The following is a 22,100-nucleotide window of genomic DNA, read 5'->3' on the forward strand; positions in this document are numbered from 1 at the left end:
CATGTGTTTGTTATTACCTAATGAATTAATAATCTGTTTGTGTTCCTGACTAATGTTGGGTGCTTTGTGTGGAAAGGGCGCCAATGTATGAGTGCTTGGTTGTTTTTATTGATTAATTGTGCTATTTCTGGTGATATTGTGCCAGGTGTGGTTCCCAATGGGACGGTCCGGTGAAGAGCACAGGTTCCCCGCCTCTGTCCTCCCTGAAAGTGATCCAGGAGTTTAAGCCTCCTGTGAAAGATGTAGGTCCCCCCTGAGCTCTGGCCGGGTGGGAGGTTTGGGTGTGGGGATGAAGGTGAGGCCCTTCTCCAGGATCTCCAGCTGTGCAGGCGTGAGGGAGAAAACAGCAGAAAGATTAGTTATGTTTGACTGGGGGTTGTACTGTGACAGTTGGTCCCCGTTATTAGTTATTAGTTTCCTCTACCCTATCTTCTTCTTTTCCCTCTTTTTTCCAATATTTATATGTTATTATCTAATCTAATTCACATATGTATTTAAGAATGTTCTTAGACAATTTTTTATTTTATTATTATTAGATGTGGTTTGCATGCCCTTCCTTCCTTGATGTACAGTTTTTCTAAGCACTTATGAGATTCATTGTTTTTGCATGCCTTCTATCAAAATATTATGAATTTGCTTGCATTTATTTATTATGTACTTATTTATTTATTATCCATTATTTATTCCAGTGTCAGCTGGAGGTGTGATATGATTTTACTGGCACCTTGATTTGCCCAGCACTTACATTTATTAAACTTTTTTAGAAGTGTGCATGTTTATAATGTATTACCGTTTGTTTTACTTAGGACTGGAGCACTTATCTCAGCTCTTCTTTCAGACCTTTTTATTGTTGTGTTGTCTACTTTTTAATCTATTACATGTACCTCTCTCCTTGTAAAGTTAATTCCATTCATAACCTAAAAAACACCCTGATCCCTTTCCCTTCTATAATTACACACAAAGGCCAACGTGGTCCCCTGCTGAACATTTACCATTGTCATGTGGTCCATTGGTGTTGCCACGCCTGGGTCTCGTACCCTGCTCCTCTGGTCCTGGGGTGACCAGACCTACACCTACACTACCAGTCCATCTGTCAGCTGCAGATACACAGTCCATCTCTTGAGGTAAATAATAAAACCCAAGCTTCCCAGAATTCCATCCAATTCCAGACATCTACCTGGCCCAATGGGAGGAAACAGCCTTCCATCAACTCACCATCAAACCCCTGCTTTATTTTTGGTACTTGGACGACATCTTCGGCCTATGGGACAACACAGAACCGACTTTCCTGACTTTCCTGGACACCCTCAACTCACACCACCCTAAAATAAAACTCAAGCACACCCTTCAACCCGTTACAGTGGAGTTCCTCAATACGAGGGTCTTCTTCCACAGCCCCGGCGACCAGTCGAAGACACTAGCCACCAAGGTTTATTTCAAGGACACAGATCGCCATGCACTCCTTCATAAAACAAGCTACCACCCCAAGCACACGTACAGAGGCCTCATCAAGTCCCAGCTGATACGATTCCACAGGATCTGCACCTTCCTGGAGCATGTGGAGGAAGCCACCAGGACACTTTTTAGTGCAATGAGGTTGAGAGGTTACTCGAGGCGCTTCCTTAGAGGCATCAAGGCGGAGGTCACCACCATCAATGTGGTCTATGCAATTAGATGCAGGGCCTGCCATAAGTTTTACGTGGGGGAGACAAGAAATGCTCTGTATTTAAGGATAAAAGAACATCAATACATTTTAAATAAGGGCGATGGCACAACTGTTTTATATGCACATTTTAAACTCCACGGCTCTCAAAATGTTCCGAGCATGGGCCTGGAGAGCAACAGAACCTGGACCACGGGTCAGCGCCGGGCAGCGGAGACGAAGTGGATCCATTTTTTAAAAACAATAGACCCTACGGGTCTGAACGGAAAATACTAACATGGGTCCACTTCTCTTTTTAATTAATTTTTTAGTTTCTAAAAACCCTTTACCCCCACTTTTCTGGTCTCCTCTCTCCTCAGGTTTTATCGGGACCTCCTCTGCAGTCCACCAGAACCAGTCTTTTAACCCCCCTACATGTTCTCCTTCTTTTTCCTTTCTTTCTATTTTTATGACTCTCTTATTTTATGTAATGCCTTTCAGATTTTATTATTTTTTTCTTTTTAGGTAACTGATTTCTGCCTGCAGGGGGGGCCCGACTTAAATATAGACAGACTTTTACATGTTCACTCTTTTAAATAAAGTCATTTTAAGATGCCTTGGTGATCCTATATTTTAATGATATTATTAATATTTATTATCTTGTTTTACAACATGGATTGCTTGCCTCTGGATTTTAACATGATCATACACATACCATTGGTTTTATGCATGCTTCTAACAGTGTGATTTTATCCTATGATGTATTTAAATGTTTTATTATTATTTATTTATTTATTTATTATTGCATGGCACTTTTATCTTTATAAGCACTTTTTAAAGCACTTATTTACTAATTTTAATGGTATATGTACTTTTTATCCTTAGGGGCAAGTAATTCAAACAGTATTTTAGTATTTTTATATGTTTTGTGTAAAAAAATTATTTTAATATATTTTAACATATTTTAATTGAATTTCTTTTAGACTGGACACCGGGCATTTTATTTATCAACATAACTTTTATATATTTTATTTATTTTATTTATCTTAACTTTTCTTTTTTCTCCCCCCCCCCCCCCCCTTCTCTTTTCTCTATGTATATTATATATTTATTATTGTAATTTTTACAAAAACTGTTTTTTAAAACCGAACCAGGTCTTTTAAGGAGATTTTAAGTGTTTGACTCACTCCGGGGGTCCCCTTGTGCCCGTGCCCCTCGCAGCGCCCATCCAGGGCACTGTGTTCTACCCTAACCTAACCCTAACCCCCTAACCCTAACCCTAACCCTTCCCTAACCCTAACCCGATGATACAGATAGATGGGGAAATGCCAGCCTGCCAATATATTGGACAGGCTCTATTCCAAACTTCCAAAGCTATTGCAATGGATGTATTTTACTGTTATTAGTTTTTTACATAACAAACAGGATTAAAACCAATGGCCAGCAGTCATCTGTACAACTTGACTTTACTGGATTAAAAGGAAATAATCGTCATAATCCACTCCAAACAATGCCGCCTACCCCTTTCACAAACCATTCATAGTAAGATAAATCTCAAATTTGTCTATGCCACCGTGGCCGTTGAATATAACAATTAATACCGTGGCCATTATAATGAATATGATGATCAAGTCTTGAAATAGTTGTATTGCTGGGAGATTGTATGCTGTATGTTTAGGCTCTGGTTGCTTTCCATTTGCTTTGTTGTTCTTGTTGTTAGTGTAGGTATGCACATCTTAGCTGTCATCTTTTCCTGTATCACAGATTGATGCGCCTGCAAAGTTATGTCAAGCCCATGCTCATAGGCTAATATTGATAAATAAAAGAAATGTTTGAGTTTCCTTTTAATGTTTTTTGGTATCAGCTGGTGTCATGATAGAAAATATAGACTTAAAGGTCCCATGACATGAAACTTTCCCTTTATGAGGTCTTGTAACATTAATATGAGTTCCACCGGCCTGCCTATGGTTCCCCAGTGGCTAGAAACGGTGCCCTGGATATCCTGCCCTGCCTTTGAGAAAATGAAAGCTCAGCTGGGCCGATCTGGAATCTTGCCCCTTATACCTTATAATTATTCTTGACAGACTCACAACTGGCACAAACTAAGGAAAGCTCATCGTGGGACTGGCTCTAGCGGCTGTAATTCTGCACCAAAGATGAATTTTGGGAAAGAGGCTTCAGATATGGTATTAATGGACCACTAAGGTGCACCATGTCATGGGACCTTTAAAAGAAAATATCTATTTTACACAGGCCGGTCCAAATCTTTTCTCCCACTGGTGTGCACTGTTGTGTGTTCTCATATGCATGATGCTGCATGACCTCTTAGATTTGTATTATAATTGATTTTAACTGCTCTCACTTCCACTGGAAACCTCAACCCCAGCTAATGTTCTTTTCTTCTGCTAAAACTACTAAAGTAAGATGTATTGCAAAAATTGCATGAAAAGGGCCTGTGAAATCTTTTCAAACTTTACTCTGCTCATCATGGATATTTTAATACATTTTTCAAAACACCACACAACCAGTATTTGACACCTCTGTGAGGATTCTCCAACAGCTGTGGTGTAAACATCCAGAGAGGTGTGAGAGTCTGTCAACCTCTGTCTGTTTACTGCAAGAGAGAAAACAGTGTTTAGATTGTGGTTTCTTAAATAAGTTGTTTCCTGATATGTCCTTGTGATTCAAAATAATTATGACTATGATGAGTCTGACCGCCTGCACAAACACAACCGTTAGTGAATATACGTACCTTTGATTTTGAAGAAAAGAGCACAGCAATGTGCACTAACGGAATTGAGATTTCATTAAGAGAACATTTAAAATAGACTGTAATAGTAAATTAAAAACATTTGCCAACTAATGTAGCCTTAGGGCCAAAATAGCAAGACTATTCTGCAGAGGCACTCATCTGCTGCTACAAAAACACTAAGATTGAATTATTAATTTTTGCATTTTTTAATTTGCCTGATATTTTAGTCCATGATGTCTTTCTTTACTATTTCTCCTTGACTGCATTGTCTACTTTCACAAACTATTACAATGAACAAAGCAAAGCTAAAAATCTTGCCAAGAATCCAGTGTCACCCTTTGCGTTAGATTAACTCCATGCAGTGTGCATTCTTAAGGCTATTTTCTCTGTAGAGATCTGAGAATAATGCAATGCGTAACCCATTGTGAGCGTAACTCACAACCTTCTACCCGTGAAAGTGCCCTGGAACGGCAGTCAAACCCGTAACTTACTACTCCTGAACTTGTACCAGATCATTGTTCTCCCAATTACAGTTTTTGACGTCAGACACACACATAAACAACAATGGCAACCCATTTTGATGCTGTACAGACACCAGTGATTAAAGAGAAATAAATATACATAAATAGCCAATGTAAAGTAATTCCGCACATTGTAATCAAAACAAATCACAAATGATTGTGTACTAATACAGGTTATATTTATTAAATGAAGACTAGAAATTGCTAGTATCAGCCAGCTAGTGCTAGCTAACATCAACGGTACGTAGCCGCTAGCCATAACTAGCGCTACCTAGAAGGCTTTCTCATGACTGTGCCTGGAACGCTACCAAGTTGTGAGTTGTGACTTGAAATCTTGACTTACAGGCTAAAAATTGTGTCTGAAATGCAGCATAAAAGTCACTCCCCAGGGTTTGGCATTTTAATAAGCACCTTCTCAGATAAAACAATGCATGTTTAACTTTCATGGTCATGTGTGCGGTGCGTACGTAGTTTGAGTTGGTGAACCTAAAAGAGTCCTTCAGTGACCCGCCGTTGCTTTGCTTACATGAGTCAACATTCATGATGACAAATCATCCCAACGGCGTGTGAACCTCTGGAGGCTTCCTGGTCATCCACATCAAAACCTCTGTGGAAGAATGTCACTCTGACTTTACTGTGTGTCCCTGTGGCATGCTATTCTCTACTTTATTTTCCAAATTCCCACCCAGGCAGATCTTCAATTTGAATTTAGTCATATCCCAAGTGAAAAGAACACACTTTTGTTCATAGCTCAACTCGACCATTGTGAATGTTTATTTTTCTGATTTTTAAGTTGGCATTGTAACAGGTGAAGTTTCTTGTTAGACTGTCTGCAGTTTAAAGTAATGGCCAACAGTGAGTTTAACTGACTCAAGACAGGAAAATGCTCATCAACCAGAATTAAATTAGCTAAATATTGGATTTAACCGTTGCCACCCCAGAATCCTCTCACTACTAAACACAGTGTTGTGTTGTGGTAACAAATCTCTTTGGCCCGACGTCCAGCAGATAATCTTAACTCCAGCCTTTAGCCCCTAAGTAATGGCTTTCTGTGGCCCCAACCATGCAACCCATAATCTGGTCATATGGTCAAAGGCCACATGGCAGATACATGAGCAGAGCAAGAGACTTCAGATATTTTAGTCTAGACTAAAACAGACATGTTGGTTTATTTCTATCACCCATTTTCTGGAGTATATTCAGTTTTGTAAAATAAATAGCTGGTATTGGCCTTAAAGTGACATATAAAGTTCTTTGGAACACACAAGCAAGTGCTGTTTTACACATTGATTCACACACACACACACACACACACAGTGATCCTGAACCTCTTAACCCCGCAGATGAGGCGTTTGTCTAATTAGGCAATTAAACACATGTCCAGTAATGCCAATTAATGTTCCTATGGTTGAGTGGGATTGAACTTGAGTCCCTTCATTTTGATGATATTCTGGCAAAACAGCAAATAAGTTTTACACTTTATCATTTAATTACATGTGAGTGTACTTCTGTAATGTGTCTTCTAACAGAATGAGAGAAAAAAAAAGTCTCTCCTGGGGATCAATAAATTATTATTGTTATTTTGTCATAAACATAGACATACTAAGCAATACAGAGCTAATCTTGTGGAGCTGATATGCTTAATTAGCTTTTTATCATTTGGCAATGGCTTTAATGTTAGGAACGTTCAGTAATATAAAATAGTGGCGCAATATAGTTTTAAATACTTATTATTTGAAAGTATTTAGAGCGATAATATTGTGTGGCAAACTTTTGGAATGAATCTGTTCTTAAACTGTTTTATCACACAACAATAATGTAACCGTACCAGAAACTAATGCAACTGGATATCATGGATGTAAATATTGCCATAACGCGTTTTCCACTGATTGTTCTACATCGCAATAGAAACAATGTAAAAAGATATTTTTTATTTTTCATATTATATATATTGTCATATCACCCAGCCCTACTCGGCATGTGGAAAACAGGCAGCAGGTTGCTCATACTACCTACAGTATAATTCAGTGCTCATGGAGTAATGCCCTGCTGTACAATGTCACACTCCTGTCAAACCCAGTTTAATCCTATTGCAACCACTTTCATCATCACCAAGATATCTAGATTAAATTCCCTGTGTCAACAGTGATCATACTGGGTGGGCAATGGGATTTCTGAAGCATCCAGATGGGCAGCAGCCACTGGAAGTGATCAGTAATAGTATAAGCATAGATTATGTAGTTCACCACTGGCTTGGGATGCTGCACAAGTATTTACACTTTCTGCTACACATGCCGGTCAATTATCCATTTGAAGAAGTAAAATCAAATCCATGTGACTCTTCAGTTACATTTCAAGACTACAAAAATACTTTTTTTATGCTTTTCATGGGAAAAGAGGAAATCAGAAATCTGGCGAAAAGAGAGAAAATCTTGACCAGATGGTGTGGCCAAGATTATCCTCTAAACATGTCTTCCCAGTTTCTCTGAGCCTCTAAAGGCAACACTGTCGTTTCAAAGAAGCAGTGGAGTAAACACATTTAGCTCTGTGTCAAGCAGGTCTCTCCACTGGGGGGTCTGCATATTTAGTATCTCTGTATGTTTGCTGTAACAAACACACAGGGTAGGGTTACTCAAATAAGTGTGGTTTGTCTTTTGACCCAGCTGCACTGAAACACACAGCACCACCCACACTTGTCTTGAGTTGTATTCCCACATCTGCGCTGTGGCTCAAATATCACTCCTTCCCCCCCACAAGCTGCTGCTGCTGCTGCTACAGACAAGCTTGCAGAGTGTCTCATGTCTTACTCATTTGGAGACACCACCCTCAACCCCTGAGATAACCTCACTTCCTTATGTGGAATATTTGCTCTGGTTAATTGGGGAAATGGTTTTGCAGAAAGCATGTAAAACACACACACACACCCTCCTCTGCTCAGCCAGGGTCTACCTCACCCTGAGCTGCAAGAGCAGCCAGTTTCACCTCACCGTGGGGTGGTGTTTTGACCATCTGACGGAGACAGAAAGATCGGTGTGAGGAGTGTAGAGTGGAGCAGTTGCCACGGTGAACGTGCTCTGTTTCACCAAGCCGGCCTCTGATTGGCCGCAGCCACGGCTGAGGGAAAGAAATTCTGCCAATTGGAAACAACTGATGTCTTGTTGCCGGGCCAAGCTGTCCTGACACAAAGCTGACATTTATTGGCAGCTCCTCAGGTTTGAAAAGGTGACAAAAAGGTAATTCGTGCGGCTGTTTGAATTGACAGATGGATTTTTTCCTGGATGAAGTGACAGAAAAATCTACCAGCAGTGGTGCAAGAACTATTATGATCTTTCAATTAAGTACAAGCATCAATACTGCACGTACTCTACACTTAAAATCAACAAATGAACAGTCTATAAATAGGCTGTTTAAATCAGCTCTTTCCCGAACGACTACAATATTAAACTGTTGCTTACATGGTTATGCATAGGTAAAAATAATAAAATATATTTATGTATAAATAAGATAACACTTAAAAGGGGCCATTATCCTGCATAACAATTACTCTTACTACTACTTACTACTTACTACTTACTAAGATCAAGCAAGAATCTACTGCACGTTTTGCTTGTACATTACAAATAAAACAAAAATTTAAAAACGATTAGAAATAGCATATGTTAGCCATGATTTTAACAGAAGATAAAACTAGTGGCTACATTTTAAATAAAACCAAGCAAATAAATAAAAAGAGAACAGCTCTTTTGATTTTCACGCCTATAGTGCGTGCTTATATATATAATGCTATATAATGTTTACACACGTTTATGGTGGGGGGGTCGCTAGTCACTTGCACCGTTACTTTGGGGGTCGTGGGCTGAAAGTTTTGGGAACACCTGTGTTAGACTATGTCAAAGGCAGGAAGGAAGTGATAGAAACTGGTGGTAAAATAGTTTTCTAGTTGAACCAGCAGCCACTGTATCTAGTAGCAAATAGAACTGGAGTGGTTCATTTGTGGATACAAGGACCAAAATTGGCACAATTACTCAGTGTGTTGTGCTCTTTCAAAAAAGTATGTCCGCCATTGCAAAAAAATGTCATGTCAGCCGTGGCGGCCAATTTACTTTCCGCCATAGCCAAATTATTTATTTTGCATTATATCTCCTGAACGAAACATTAAACTGCATAAAGGATGATGTCTACCCCCGTGTGTTGATGGTCAACGATTACAAAGATACCACACACAACATATATGTAGGCCTCCAGACAGCTGTGGTGGCCATTTTGGATTTCATCATAACCAAATTATGCATTTTCCATCATATCTCTTGAACCAAACTTGATAAATCACAAGTGGTGATATTTATCCCTATGTTTTGATGGTCAAGAATTACTATGAAATCATGTTGAACATCATAAACTATTTATATCAATAGTTAATGTACTGTACCAAGCCAGCAGCTGAACTGTTAAGTGTTTAGCTGAACACATTATTATATACAGTATACAGAAACCGGACTATTGATTACTGAGGGTTGACATCTGAATGATGAGTTCATATGACATACAGTTTGTAGCATCAAAACTCTTGAGATGAGCAGTCAATGCTTGTATGAAGTACTATCAGAAAATGTATGCTGTTGCAGGTTTAGTAAGATGCTGATCTCATCGATTCTTTAAAAAAAAGACAGATTACCTTCAAATTCAGCTGCGTATGTCAAAGAAAACCACATACTAGGTTTGCAATATGTAAGATTCTGGAATCTTTTTACATACTTTATTAAATCTGAGCAGTTCATACAAACAGACCCGCCCTGCTTAAAATCTCATCCCGCTATGATTTCAGGCAGGTTGAAGCTCTGGGACATGAACTTTGTGAACTTGGTGAAGAAAGATTATAAAACAATGAGTTCAGCGTGCTCCATGGAGGTTTCTGTCTCTTTACAGTATTATTCCTTTTTATTGCCCCTTTTATAACTTGGGAGTGAGCAAGAAAACTATTTAGCAATGACTTTTATTTCCATTTTGCAAATGTATAAAAAAGTCCCAATGGATGTTACATTAAACTACACTTCTGTTCTCATTTTATACATCATGTTACACATTCAAGAAGGGAAATTACAGACACCTCAGAAACATCAAAGAATAAGAAGAATTCATAATTTATCACTGGAATATTTTTGCTGATGTAAAAAGATTTCTAAAAGGAATATTGAGTTACTTGGATGACTGTGTCTGTGGAAAATCAGGCTTGAAGCAATGCAAGGCAGCATGTCCTGATGTCATTCATTGATCGTGCATCTTAAACAGCCAGACACTGATTGTCAGCTGCACGTGAGTAATTGAATGAGCCTGGCATGCTTAAACAATTGGCTCTAATTGCATTACTCTTTTGGACCATGACAACTATTGTCAGGCTGAAATTTGCCCCTTCAGCACTGCTAATTACACATGTAAATCAGCAATATTTGGCCCCTAACAACAGGCGAGAGTAAATGGCATAAAAAGAATGTGTCCACTGCGGTTGATTTGCAACCGGACTGGCAGGCATCCACTGCTGGAGGTTGAAGCAGACAACAGGAATCTGTTCAACTTTGTTTAATCACTGTACGTAGCACTGTATCTATTAGAAGAGATGATTTCATTGGCTTTGTTTTGGCATGGACATCAGAAGGCTAGGGGAAAGGGGTCGGAAGTAATATGGATATTTTTTTGGGGGGGGGGTTGGGGGCGGTAAACGGGTGGGTGGTCTGATTAAAAAGATTCTAAATCTAAAAATTCTAAAATTTTAATCAGGGGCAATGTGTTATCCAAGCTCGCTCATAAAACACACACACACATACACACACACAGACACACACACGGTGGATGCAGGATAAACCGGAGACGTACATGATGATCTAAATTGAGGACAGCTACGCTCTTTATTGTAAGTGCAATGATGATTTAAAGACCAATAAGTCCTTTATCAAACCAAATGTGTGTCCCAGCCCAGGGTAGGAAATTAACTAACAATGTAAAGCTCAACAAGCCACTGACAGACACGTTCATATTTGATTCATTCAATAAATTATTATTTTTTTGTCTTAAATCCACCAGGAAACTTTCACCCAGGAAACACATCTTCTTGTCCTGGTACTAACCCCTAGGTGTTGCGGAGAAAAATCGATATATCATAGTATCGTGATATTTTCAGTGGCAATACTGTATCGATTCACAGGCGCCAAGTATCAATGTTTTATTATCTTTTATTGGTAACTTTCTTTCAGCTATACTGAACTGCATCAAATGCTGAAAGCATGGCTCAAATCACATTGCAACGCACTGGACCCGGCTTACAGCGCTGAAAGGAGCGTCACCTCGCGACCAGACACTTTTTTCTTTTGCTAAACTCAACTTCATCGGGCTCTGAATTGACTGCCCCCTCACAGTGACCGGTATCCGGCTTCCAGTAACCTTTTCTCAGCTAAATGTAGTTGTAAGGGCCGCCCTTAACTTAAATGTCATGTGACCGGTTGTCATGTGACCAACCGGTGGTTGCCTATTTTGTATGATAATACACAAAGCTTATTTGAATGCAGTTGAGTAACTAAATGAATATCTTCATTAGTCCCTATCATGATTTATGATTATTTTTACGGGGGTTAAAATAATCATAAATTATAAAGGCGTACAGGAATCTCCCCTTCATTGAGTCTAGACTGGTGGTGGTGATAGAGTGAATGGGTGGAGTAGGCTTGTGCCAATTAGCGATCGGATTGTATATCCACAATTGAACAATTGAAGGGATGATTGTTGATTGGTTTTTCCTACACCGATATTAGGCTGTTTTTAACTAATTTACTATCAGAACTAAGAAATAATCTCTCTGTGCCCTACCGTTCATATAAAGATGTTTCTGGTGGGGCGGCAAATCTGCCTGCTGAGTTCCATTAATTAGCAAAAGGGAATTTTTAATCCTGTGCTGTCTGTTTTCCATAGATTTGACACCTGATAGGCAATTATTCTTTCACCCAGCCTCCCCTAGTCTTGCTTTGGCAGAGAGGAGGGTCTGGCGAGTCTACAGAGCATTCTGGGAGAAAAACATGCTTGGTTTTAATGGCTTTTTTTATTTTTATCAGGGCTGTCAACATTACCGCGTGAATTGCGAAGAGATTAACCTTCTGGAACCAAGAGACTCGTCCACGAACAAAAACAGCACCAATGATTCATATTTGAATAATTTAATAACCATAAAAGAGAGAAACTTACCGATTGTTGTAACTAAAAGCTAACGAGATAGCAGTTACGGAGGTCTCTTCGGGGTCTTTCTAGCCTATACAGATGATTTTCTATCCAGCATGGAACTTGTGCCTATTTCAAGGTCGTTGAGCATTAAATCCAAACTGTTACATCCAAGATTTATCCACTTGACATCCATAATTCATCGCGTTTTTGCTCATTTCTGCCGCTAGTTCCGTTCTCCGTGTCTTCTCTCTGTGTGTTGGAAGTGAAGGCAAGCAGCATGCCCATATATGGGCAACGACGTAACCAAAGAGTTCAGTGGGAAAGATAGTGATCCGGGATTCCCCCCAGTCAAACTAGTCTAGTATGTGATCAAAGATGCGTAGCAGACAAGATAGAAATCTACTGTTTACAGAGGAGAATGGCGTCACTGGTTTGAGATTTGGCATAGATTTGAAGAAATATAAATAGTATGTGCTTTATATGAGTTATAATGTTTATTAAGTTTTATTTTTTGCATATAGGAGAACTGTTTTGGACACACAAATGCTTGTGTAGCATTGCTGTGGGTGTAATATCAATAAATATGGCATTAGTATGTTGATTATTGGCATAAGTAAATGTCATGAGGGCAAAAGCGTCTGGACTTTCTTTGAAAGAAAATTATGTATTTTGCCAACTATATAATTTATAATGTTTATTTCTTCCCTTTGTGACTCCCAAGACATGTGAGAAGTGTTTTAGAGAGGAGAATGGCTTAGGTTTTACTGCTCTGTCTGTGATATCAATATATATCTGTGAGATTCATGTTCTTTTATTTATTTATTTGTCTTAAAGGTCCTACAACCATTTTTAATATTCAAGTGACCTCAGTGGGTGGCTAACTGCAGACCATCTTGACATCTTGTACATGCATTTTTGCTGTATAATTTATGTTTACATTTTTAAAAAGCAAGCTTAAGGTAAGCTATATTTCAGAAGACACTGGTTGTGTTACCTCAGTCCTGTTGCAGATAATCAAATAAATCTAAAAGTCAAGATCATAAAGTAACTTTCTTGCATTCATTTGATTCCCAATCAAGATACACCGGTAAGAATTGGTTTACATTGATAATACAGACTTAAATCGCCCATGTTATGCTCATTTCCAGGTTCATAATTGCATTTTGAGGTTGTACCAGGATAAGTTTACATGGTTTAATTATCAAAAAACACCATATTTTTGTTGTACTGCACATTGCTGCAGAGCCTGTTTTCACCCTGTGTGTTTGGGTCTCTGTTTCAGTTACAGAGTGAGACATCTCATTTCTAAACTATCTTTGTTGGGAGTCGCACATGCTCAGTAGCTAGGTAAGATCACATCAGCCAAATAACTCTTTCTCCAACTTTGGTCAGTACAAGGCAGGATTAGCTGGGAGACTTCTTCTAGACAAGGGACACTTGTAAAATCCCTGCAGAACAGGGACATGGAAGTAGTTCTTTTGGAGATTATGGTGAACTATGTGTGTTGTAACTGTGTGCTGTAGCAGTGTTTTGTCATTGAGAACAAGCTAGCATGCTAGAGCTCGCATGTGCTACGGTTAGCCACCTCGTCTTGGCTAGTGACATAGAAAGCTCTGCAGATTTTGAACAGCTCACCCGGAGACTGAAGGCAGAAGACATTCAGAAACCGTATCTCACTCAAAATAACATGGATAGTTTTTTTTCAAGTCTGTATTCACGTGGAAGCACCAGAGACACAAAATAACGGGATAAAGGGATTTTTATATAACATAGGCACTTAAATTTTTTATTTTAGTCATGTGATAAAACGTGCAATTAATCACGGTTAACTATTGAAATTCAGCAATTAAGAAAAAAATTTATCGTTGGACAGCCCTTCTTTAAACCAATCACAATCAATGCAATGGCGCCTCTGCAAAAAAGCCCCAGGAAGGAACTTGTTTTGGTGGAATATTCAAAGGTTTTTTAGTTGTGCAACAGAAAACTCATTGGACAGATTTACCAAAAGATCTGAGGAGCATAGTCCTCATAAACTTAAGTTTAAAATGCCTACACACAGAAAGCCCAAGAACATCAGACCTAAATGAGGGACATTTGGCTGAATTTCCGCCGGCACCTGAGCAATCCCAGAAGTGTGTGTATAGACTCGGGGATGGCTAACAAACTACATTAGGTCGGCCCACACCGACTTCTGGGTGCTTAGTTACAGCATCTAATGTACAATTGATACCTCTAACTGATTGAATTGGTTGAAACTTCCTCAGTCAGCTGATTGTTTCAGTCAAGAGTAAGGTCCAAAGAAAATATTGTATAACACTTGGCAAGGCCTTGCTTTGTTTTTAGGTGAAACACAAAATTCAGCCTGCATCCCTACCAAAATAATTTTCATACAGTCCCTTGTTAGCTCAGAGTCCTCAGAGTGAGTTATGTGTCACACAGGGTGGGGCAGGGAGCCTCAAGGATGACAGGGTCACGTTTGAATTCCCCTGCCACAGTCCCTCATTCCTCCCACTGCTGCTGTGGAGTCTACCTTGTCCTCCTCTTCTTTGGGGCGTGTTGAGCAGTGCAGTCCTTCACATCTGGAGCTGCAGCCATGGGCGTAAACATGGGGCCAGCCCAGCGCTGAGCCAACACCACAGAAAAAAACACTCATCCCTGTTTGTCCCAAAATGTCATTGTGTGGTGGGGAGTTCACTGCTTACACCATTATTTCTGCATACAGAAGTTTTGAAGGACTGGACATACAGTTGTTAAGGTTGTCACTTCGACAAAGCAGGAAAAAGAGTCACTCTACTTTCAAAATCCCTCCCACTGAAGTGCCCTTAAAAGCTCCTTAAATTAATCCTGTGAAATTAACATAAGAAGTACTGTTCCTTTCTCATTGAGGAAGGGCAGACCCTCATGCATGTTAATTGTTTTCAGTTTTTATAATCCAGTCTTCCACATGTGGGACCTGATCCAGTTTGCCTGTTTCTGATTAAGAATAAACCACGTGGGACAAGACATGCTGAGACAGGGATCTGTGGTACATTTTTTCAGGGTTTGTGGGATCTGAAACCATTTTCTTGATTGGCTGGCTGAAACATTACTGTCATGCTCGGAATTGTGATTATTGCTAATTTTCCCAGCTGAATGAAAATAATACATGCCAAATAAAGCCTTGTAATTACATATGTGGAGAAGGCGGGCAACAGGATCGGATCAGGATTGGTTGATCACTCCTTTTTTTGAGAGAATATTTTGGTCCTACACCACTCGAAAACCTTAAAACTGTAATCTTGTACTTTCATGGGAATCCATGTTGGGACGATGTCCGAATGTATGTCACTGTGTGAGAATAAAAATAAAAAGTGTAATGGCAGATTAGTAATAATATTAGTAGATAAGTTAACTCATGCTTGCCTTTGGTTGCCATAAGGTACCCCAAAGCAGAAATACTGTAAAATAAACTAATAGCATGCTTCAATTTGCTATGAATTTTTTATTTAATATATTTTCATCATAACATATAGGCTTGCAACAAGTTCAGGCAAAAGTTAAGATGCAGTTGAAAGCTCAGGAAACGCTAGTAAGTCAGCCTCTGACTCAAGATCATTGTCACACAAAAATGACAATATTTAAAAAAAAATGTGGATGAAATTAATTTAAGTGATTTATCATCTAATTTTATAATCTAATAATCTAATCGCAACATAGTCAAGTTTATCCAGACCATTCTTTTTAACTATGCCCCGGAAAACATTAAATATTCATGGTTAAACCAGCAAGTTATTTGCTCATTTATCAACAGAAATGGCAAAAGTACTCGCTTTGCGAACTCAAGTAGAAGTACAGATACTTGTGTTAAAAATACTCTGGTAAAAGTAGAAGTACTGATTTAACGTCTTTACTCAAGTAAAAGTAACACAGTACAGGCTTGGAAATTTACTTAAAGTATAAAAGTAAAAGTAGCCTTGCGAATGACAACCATTATTTATGCAAAGCTACCTGGACCACACCAATGTTACTAGAGTGCACGCTTGGAAGAAAAGGCTCTTTACATGCCATTGCCTACATTTTAAATTGATGTCTGCCAATAGACCTAAAACATCATATATATGATTATTGTGACCGAGACTGGGACTCCAGGTTAATACGATTCTAACTGAGTAGCAACATATGAATTGTGATTCTGTGAGCATTCACAGATCCAGTTTCTCTTTTTTAATCTTCCCCTTAACATTTAACGGAATCTCCATGTATGTGTGTATGCTCAAATATGGCTTCTGCAATTAAATAAAGGATAGAATATGAATTACTAAACAGACATTAATTAAAAAGTTCCCGATACTTTTAGAGTTACAACTAACAACCACTTGACGGCAAATTGTAGTGGTGCTACGTATATTCCCATCCAATTAGTGTATCAATGACGCAAAAAATGATAATGGTAAGAGTAGAAAAATACCAATATTTGTGTTAAAACTGTAAGGGGTAAAAGTAAAAAGTTGGCACAAAAATAAATAGTAAAGTAAAGCAAAAATATCTGAAGAATCTACTTGAGTACAGTAACAAAGTATTTGTACTTTGTTACTTCCCTTCTCTGTTTATTAAGTTAAAGTTAGGAATAATTCTTCAATTTTTAATGTGGTTTTCAATTTAAATGTTCAAATCTCTCAGAAATGTCTTATGTAAAATAAACATAACTGTTCTCATATTGGCCGGAAATATTTGTTTGTTAAGAATCCAATCACACATGTTAAGAAACTGGTTGAGAAATAAGTTTTTAGGGCCATTGAACATGTAATATATTGATGCTTAACCCTCCTGTTGTCCTTGGGTCAAATTTGACCCATTTCAAAAAGTTTCTATATCAGAAGTTTGGGTTTCTTTCAACCAAATTGTCAAAAAAATTAACTTGGATGGTTCCATACAATATTCTTCACAAGTAAATAAATCATACACTATATACAGTATACAATTTCTTCTTTAATTACATTTTGGTGTTCTATTTAATTTGAAAAAAATGACAGAAAAAAGTGACAAAAACTATGGGGGAAAAAGTGACAAAAATTATGGGGGAAAAACAACAAAAACAACAACAAATGCGCAGAAAAAATCAACAAAAACATCTGTAACAGTGTAAAAATTTTTAGGAAAAAGCTTCAAAAACATGCATGGTAGACAGGAAGACAACACAAGGACTAGACTTGTGGCCCCTGTGGTCTCTTGCTTTACGGCCCCTGGCTGGATCCTAGATGCTGGAGCAGACCAGGCTGCAGGTCTTGGGCTCATGGAAGATGACGAATATGATCATTAGGCAGGGCGGTTTGAAATTGATGGGTCACCAGGGAGCCGTCCATCACTGACAAGGCCGTCCGTCCTGTTGTGCCTCTGCTCAGTGTGTCAGGTTTCAAGCACATGGAACAAATTAACTATATGTGGCACTTTACCAGGGTTACGTCCACCACAGCCTGACTAAGCGGTGGCTGGTTTGTTAGGGGGTCCTGCTTTGTTTTCTCTATAAACACAATGTACATTTAAGACTTGTTGTTGCAGGATGGCATCCATTTACAGCAGCCGAGGTCGTTGTTGTAAAGCAGTCTGAGGAATGTTGCTGGAATTTGGCACCTATTGTAGAGGAGAAGAGTAATTCAATTAGGAGTAAGCCATGGCTTTTATGTTGAGATTTTACCTCAGTAATGTAATTTAGTTTTCTTTTTGATACAGCTTATCAACACACACTGCTAATTGAGGGATGCAAGATGATCACATTATATTACTAATATGGAAAATAAGTAAGCATGTTCGATTCCGTCCGCGTTCTTTGTGTCAACTGCTCCTCAGATCTCTGCATGGAATATTGAGACAGCTAGCTAGACTATCTGTCCAATCTATGTTTTTTCTTGCACAACAGCGGCTCTGTGCAGAGCTTAGCACCACCCATAACAACTGTGATAGGTTTAAAGACATGCGATTAAACCAGAGCTTGTTTTTCTTCCGTCCCAGAATGCTGTGTGGACTAACCAGACCCTCCTCCGTTCCGCAGCGTGTGGATGGTCTGGCAAAGCGAGAATGGGTCTCCATCAACTCCTTAGGAAAATATCTAGCGCTCTGGCAGCTAAATGCTTCGTTATGTTTAGCAGCTATTTGTTTGGTGCTGACTGAGCAGGTAGCCCAGAGGTTTTCTCTGTTAAAAACAACTATCTATTGTGGCTAGAACCAAAACAGTAAAGTTGAATAGTTAGCTGAATAGTTCTAAAACGCTCTGTAGCGCTGAGGGGAACTGCAAAGTTGGGTGATAATTCTCTGTTGGTTCACTATAAGCAACCCCTTTCATGATGTACACAGATGTTTCATCCATTGTTAATATGGAAGTATTGAAAAGAACAATTATAAAGCTACATTTCTGATGGTTTTCTTGATATTACCTATGCTATTCTATAATTTTGTGAAACTATCAGTCTGGCGTCGTCATCTTCTTGAGTTTGCTTAATGGCAAATATTAAAATTAAAAGAACCCCTAAGCACAGTGCATACAGTATGTGAGAATTGGTTCATCCAAAGGGAAATACTTCAGAGGGATTAAAGTGCAGGGTCAGCTTGAGCAGTGGTCCAAGACTGTGTGTGTTTTGCTCAAGGACACTTCAGCCATCCTGTGAGACTTTATTGAGCTTGTGTGTACATTGCACACGTCCTCCAGTTTGGACAGCACTCAACATTCCTGCTTTTTTAATACATCTGAGTGACTCCAGCGTCCTTTTGTGTCATTGTCAAAGCTGCTCAGCATGATTCATACATTCCACTTGTATAGAAGCAGACTTTTACAGCCAGGGGAAAGTGTAAAACATTAAACCATGTTCAACAGTCAAACAACTAAGGGACTTTCAGCCTGCATCATGAGCCGCCAGTGATAAAACACTAGAATTATTTATTAACATCAGTCCCAGAGCCTGGACACAATGGAGCTGAAACTGCAATGTGCGCTCCCATGTGCGTTAGAGCGAAAAGTCAAATTAGATTATAAAAAGGGTTTTGTTGGCCGCCCATGAGAAATATCTCTCTCATGGGTGGGCCAAATTCTCTGGCTTGGCAAAACAGAAAAAAGGGGAGGTAACCTTGCTCCTTATGACCTCATAAGGAGCAAGATTCCAGATCGGCCAATTTGAGCTTTGATTTTCCGTTGCAATGAGGTGTTGTTAGAAATCTCAAAACCTGAATGAAATAGTTTGACATTGTTGAAAATACCCTTATTTGCTTTCTGCCGAGAGTTAGATGACAAGATTGATACCACTCACATGTTTGCATGGTAGATACAAAGCTTAGTTCAGCACAAAGATTGGAAACAGAGGGAAACTAGCCTGGCTCTGTCCAACGATGACAAAATATGCCTACCAACACCTCTAAAGTTTATTAATTTACATGTTGTTTCTTTTTTTGGAATCTGTACAATTACCAACGTGTAAAAATGACACGTGACATGCTTTTACGGGGTGTTATGTGCTGGAGTATTTCTTGGCTGGGTGTGGACTTTACTGCACCCAACAAAATAGATATATAATGTGTTAATTATTGAGCTTTAAAGGTGCTGGGATAGGCATATTTTTACCCTTTGGACAGAGCCAGGCTAGCTGTTTCCCTTTAAGTCCAGTCTTTGTGCACTGTTGCTAAGCTAACTGGCTGCTGTAACTTAATATTTACCATGCAGGCATGAGAGGGGTATCAATTTTTTCATCTAGCAATCAATGAGAAATCAAATACACTCACATTTGAATTTCGTCTTAATTATACTTAATTTAGTTTTTTCACCTTTGCTACTCATGAAATCATGGCTGCAGGGCTTCGTCAGAGAGTGTCTAAACCATCTAAGAAAATACACAAACAAATCTAGGCTCATTTCATTTGCAGTAAAGAGAAAAGTGCTGGACTGGATCCACATGACAAAACAAATAACAAGAAAACCAAAAGAGTAGCCTGCTTACAATCTAGGATATATAACGTTAATAATCAGCAGGAAAGATGGAGAGTTGATACACACTGAACCAACACTTTTTTTTTACATTCTGTGTCACCCAAAGGATGAAAAATATGTCTTTGTCACCTTTGTGTCTATATCCCCTCTCCTACGTCTCCACACTGCATATATAATAACAGTGTAGACTCAGTAAAGCTGACTGAAAATAGATAATGATGTGTTATCGAAGTCACTGATGCTGTACAGTATGTAACACTGCCTGTCCTCTGAAGAAATCGTCAGTTTGGATGTCTCACTTTTCTATCATGTTCTTCTAGATCCATCTTCGCTCAGCTCTGGTAATATTAGCTCTGTCTTATCAAGTCATATACGTCTTTACACTGGCAGGATGAATATGTGAAGGAGGGCACAGCTGATACTTGTGTGGCGTGGGAGCTTTGAAACATGCTTATGTGCTTAGTGACTCAGGGGTGGTTATCTTTAGTCTAGAAAGTTAACATGAGGATGAGGTCCTTCACATCTCAGAGTCTTTCTCCTGCAATCTTGTAGCATTAGGCTTTAAAGAATGGTCCATATCCCATGCAGATTGTTTTGGATTCATCCGCACAGATTCAGAAAGATCTGTCTAGTATTTATGCCTCAGCCATAGGAGTGACCGTCTCTCACTTGTGAAGCTCGCAGCACTAAAATAGGCCTCTAACATTAAAATTCAACAGCAACCTGTCCTTCCAGAAACATTGCCCTGATTACTACGGATAATCCACAGAAAAGAGATGATATCTGTGAATGTTTAGAATGCATTTTTTCAATACTGTGAACACCACGAACTGGGTGGAGGCAGATACCTCAAACCCCAGCAGATGAAACCAAAATGCCAGAAACCACGGGATGTTTGTGAGAAACTATGTTTTAGTTTTCTCTTAGATATGTATATAAATTCATTCATTCATTGATATACACATTTTTAGGCTTTTACTGCTTATACGTATTGATAATTACCTTTTTAGTTTTGTGTTTTTTCTTACTATTCCTTTATGTGTTGTAGTGTACAACACACACACTGTTGTATGTGTACCAAATAAAGTGTCCACCAAGTGTATTGGCCCTACAACAACCATTAATTAAATGAAATGGTAAATAAAGACTAATTAGTTGTTTATACTCGTTTGCGTCACCTCTACATTTTTAATTCAGCAGAGCATTGTGCTTTCCTGCCATAAAAATAGCATTTTTTTGTGTGTTAAATAGCCAAAACATCACCCAAAGTTCCGATTCATAATTTTCATACAGTGTTCCACTATTGCCGTCTTTCACACAGATATTATTTGAGTTTTAACCTCTTGTGACACCTGCAGATTCAAACTGTTTCCCGATGCATTCCTCTGAAAGAGACAGAAAGAGAACGACGTCCTCTTGCAGATATATTACATGATGTCTTGAAGCCACAACAAAAAAAGGATGCCCTTATCAACTCATCAAGGAATCTACTGTAAGTCTCTCTAAATGCATTTGTGGTGGAAGATGGGCGACACTCAACACACTGCTGATCAAACAAGTATATGTGAAAAGGTGGTGAGAAATTAGGGCGATAACATTGTGATGCGTGGGTATAAATTGCAGTCTGCTGAGCCGTTCGAGACAGCTGAGGATGAAGGACTTGAGGTTGGAAGGTCATGAACCGTCTTTATGAGCTTTGTTGTTGACAGATTACATAAAGATGGATGATAGGTGACTCACTCCTCTGCCCGCGAGTCAATCCATCTCCTGTCATGGTCATCAAACCAGACAGAGAAGAACAGAGTTGATGTATGGAGACCTCTTAGCGGGAAAATGATCTTAGCTGAAAAGAAGGAGCAATCAGATACAGAGAGTAAAAATTTTAAAAACAGGGATTGGTACTGCCAATAAGCAGCCGTGTTTGAACAATAGAAACCGGTGATGGAGGATGAAGAGTCGTAACCTAAGCTGTAGGTTTGATTTCAGTTTGCATATGGACACAGTCCTCTGTTAACACTCATCTACTCT

The 22,100-nt window shown here is 38.9% G+C and overlaps 2 long non-coding RNA genes across 2 annotated transcripts; both read right to left on the bottom strand.

Moving 5' to 3' along the window:
• Positions 1 to 1,651: 1,651 nt before the first annotated feature.
• Positions 1,652 to 19,801, bottom strand: LOC116683188 (uncharacterized). Its single transcript, XR_004330532.1, has 3 exons — positions 19,791 to 19,801; positions 19,523 to 19,531; positions 1,652 to 1,986 (listed from the first exon to the last, which is right to left on the bottom strand). It is a non-coding gene; the product is annotated as an uncharacterized LOC116683188 (long non-coding RNA).
• Positions 3,100 to 5,156, bottom strand: LOC116683199 (uncharacterized). The gene is made up of 3 exons (XR_004330533.1): positions 4,844 to 5,156; positions 3,996 to 3,999; positions 3,100 to 3,111 (listed from the first exon to the last, which is right to left on the bottom strand). It is a non-coding gene; the product is annotated as an uncharacterized LOC116683199 (long non-coding RNA).
• Positions 19,802 to 22,100: the final 2,299 nt, after the last annotated feature.

The sequence above is a fragment of the Etheostoma spectabile genome, chromosome 3 (assembly GCF_008692095.1).
Source record: "Etheostoma spectabile isolate EspeVRDwgs_2016 chromosome 3, UIUC_Espe_1.0, whole genome shotgun sequence".
NCBI lineage: Eukaryota > Metazoa > Chordata > Actinopteri > Perciformes > Percidae > Etheostoma > Etheostoma spectabile.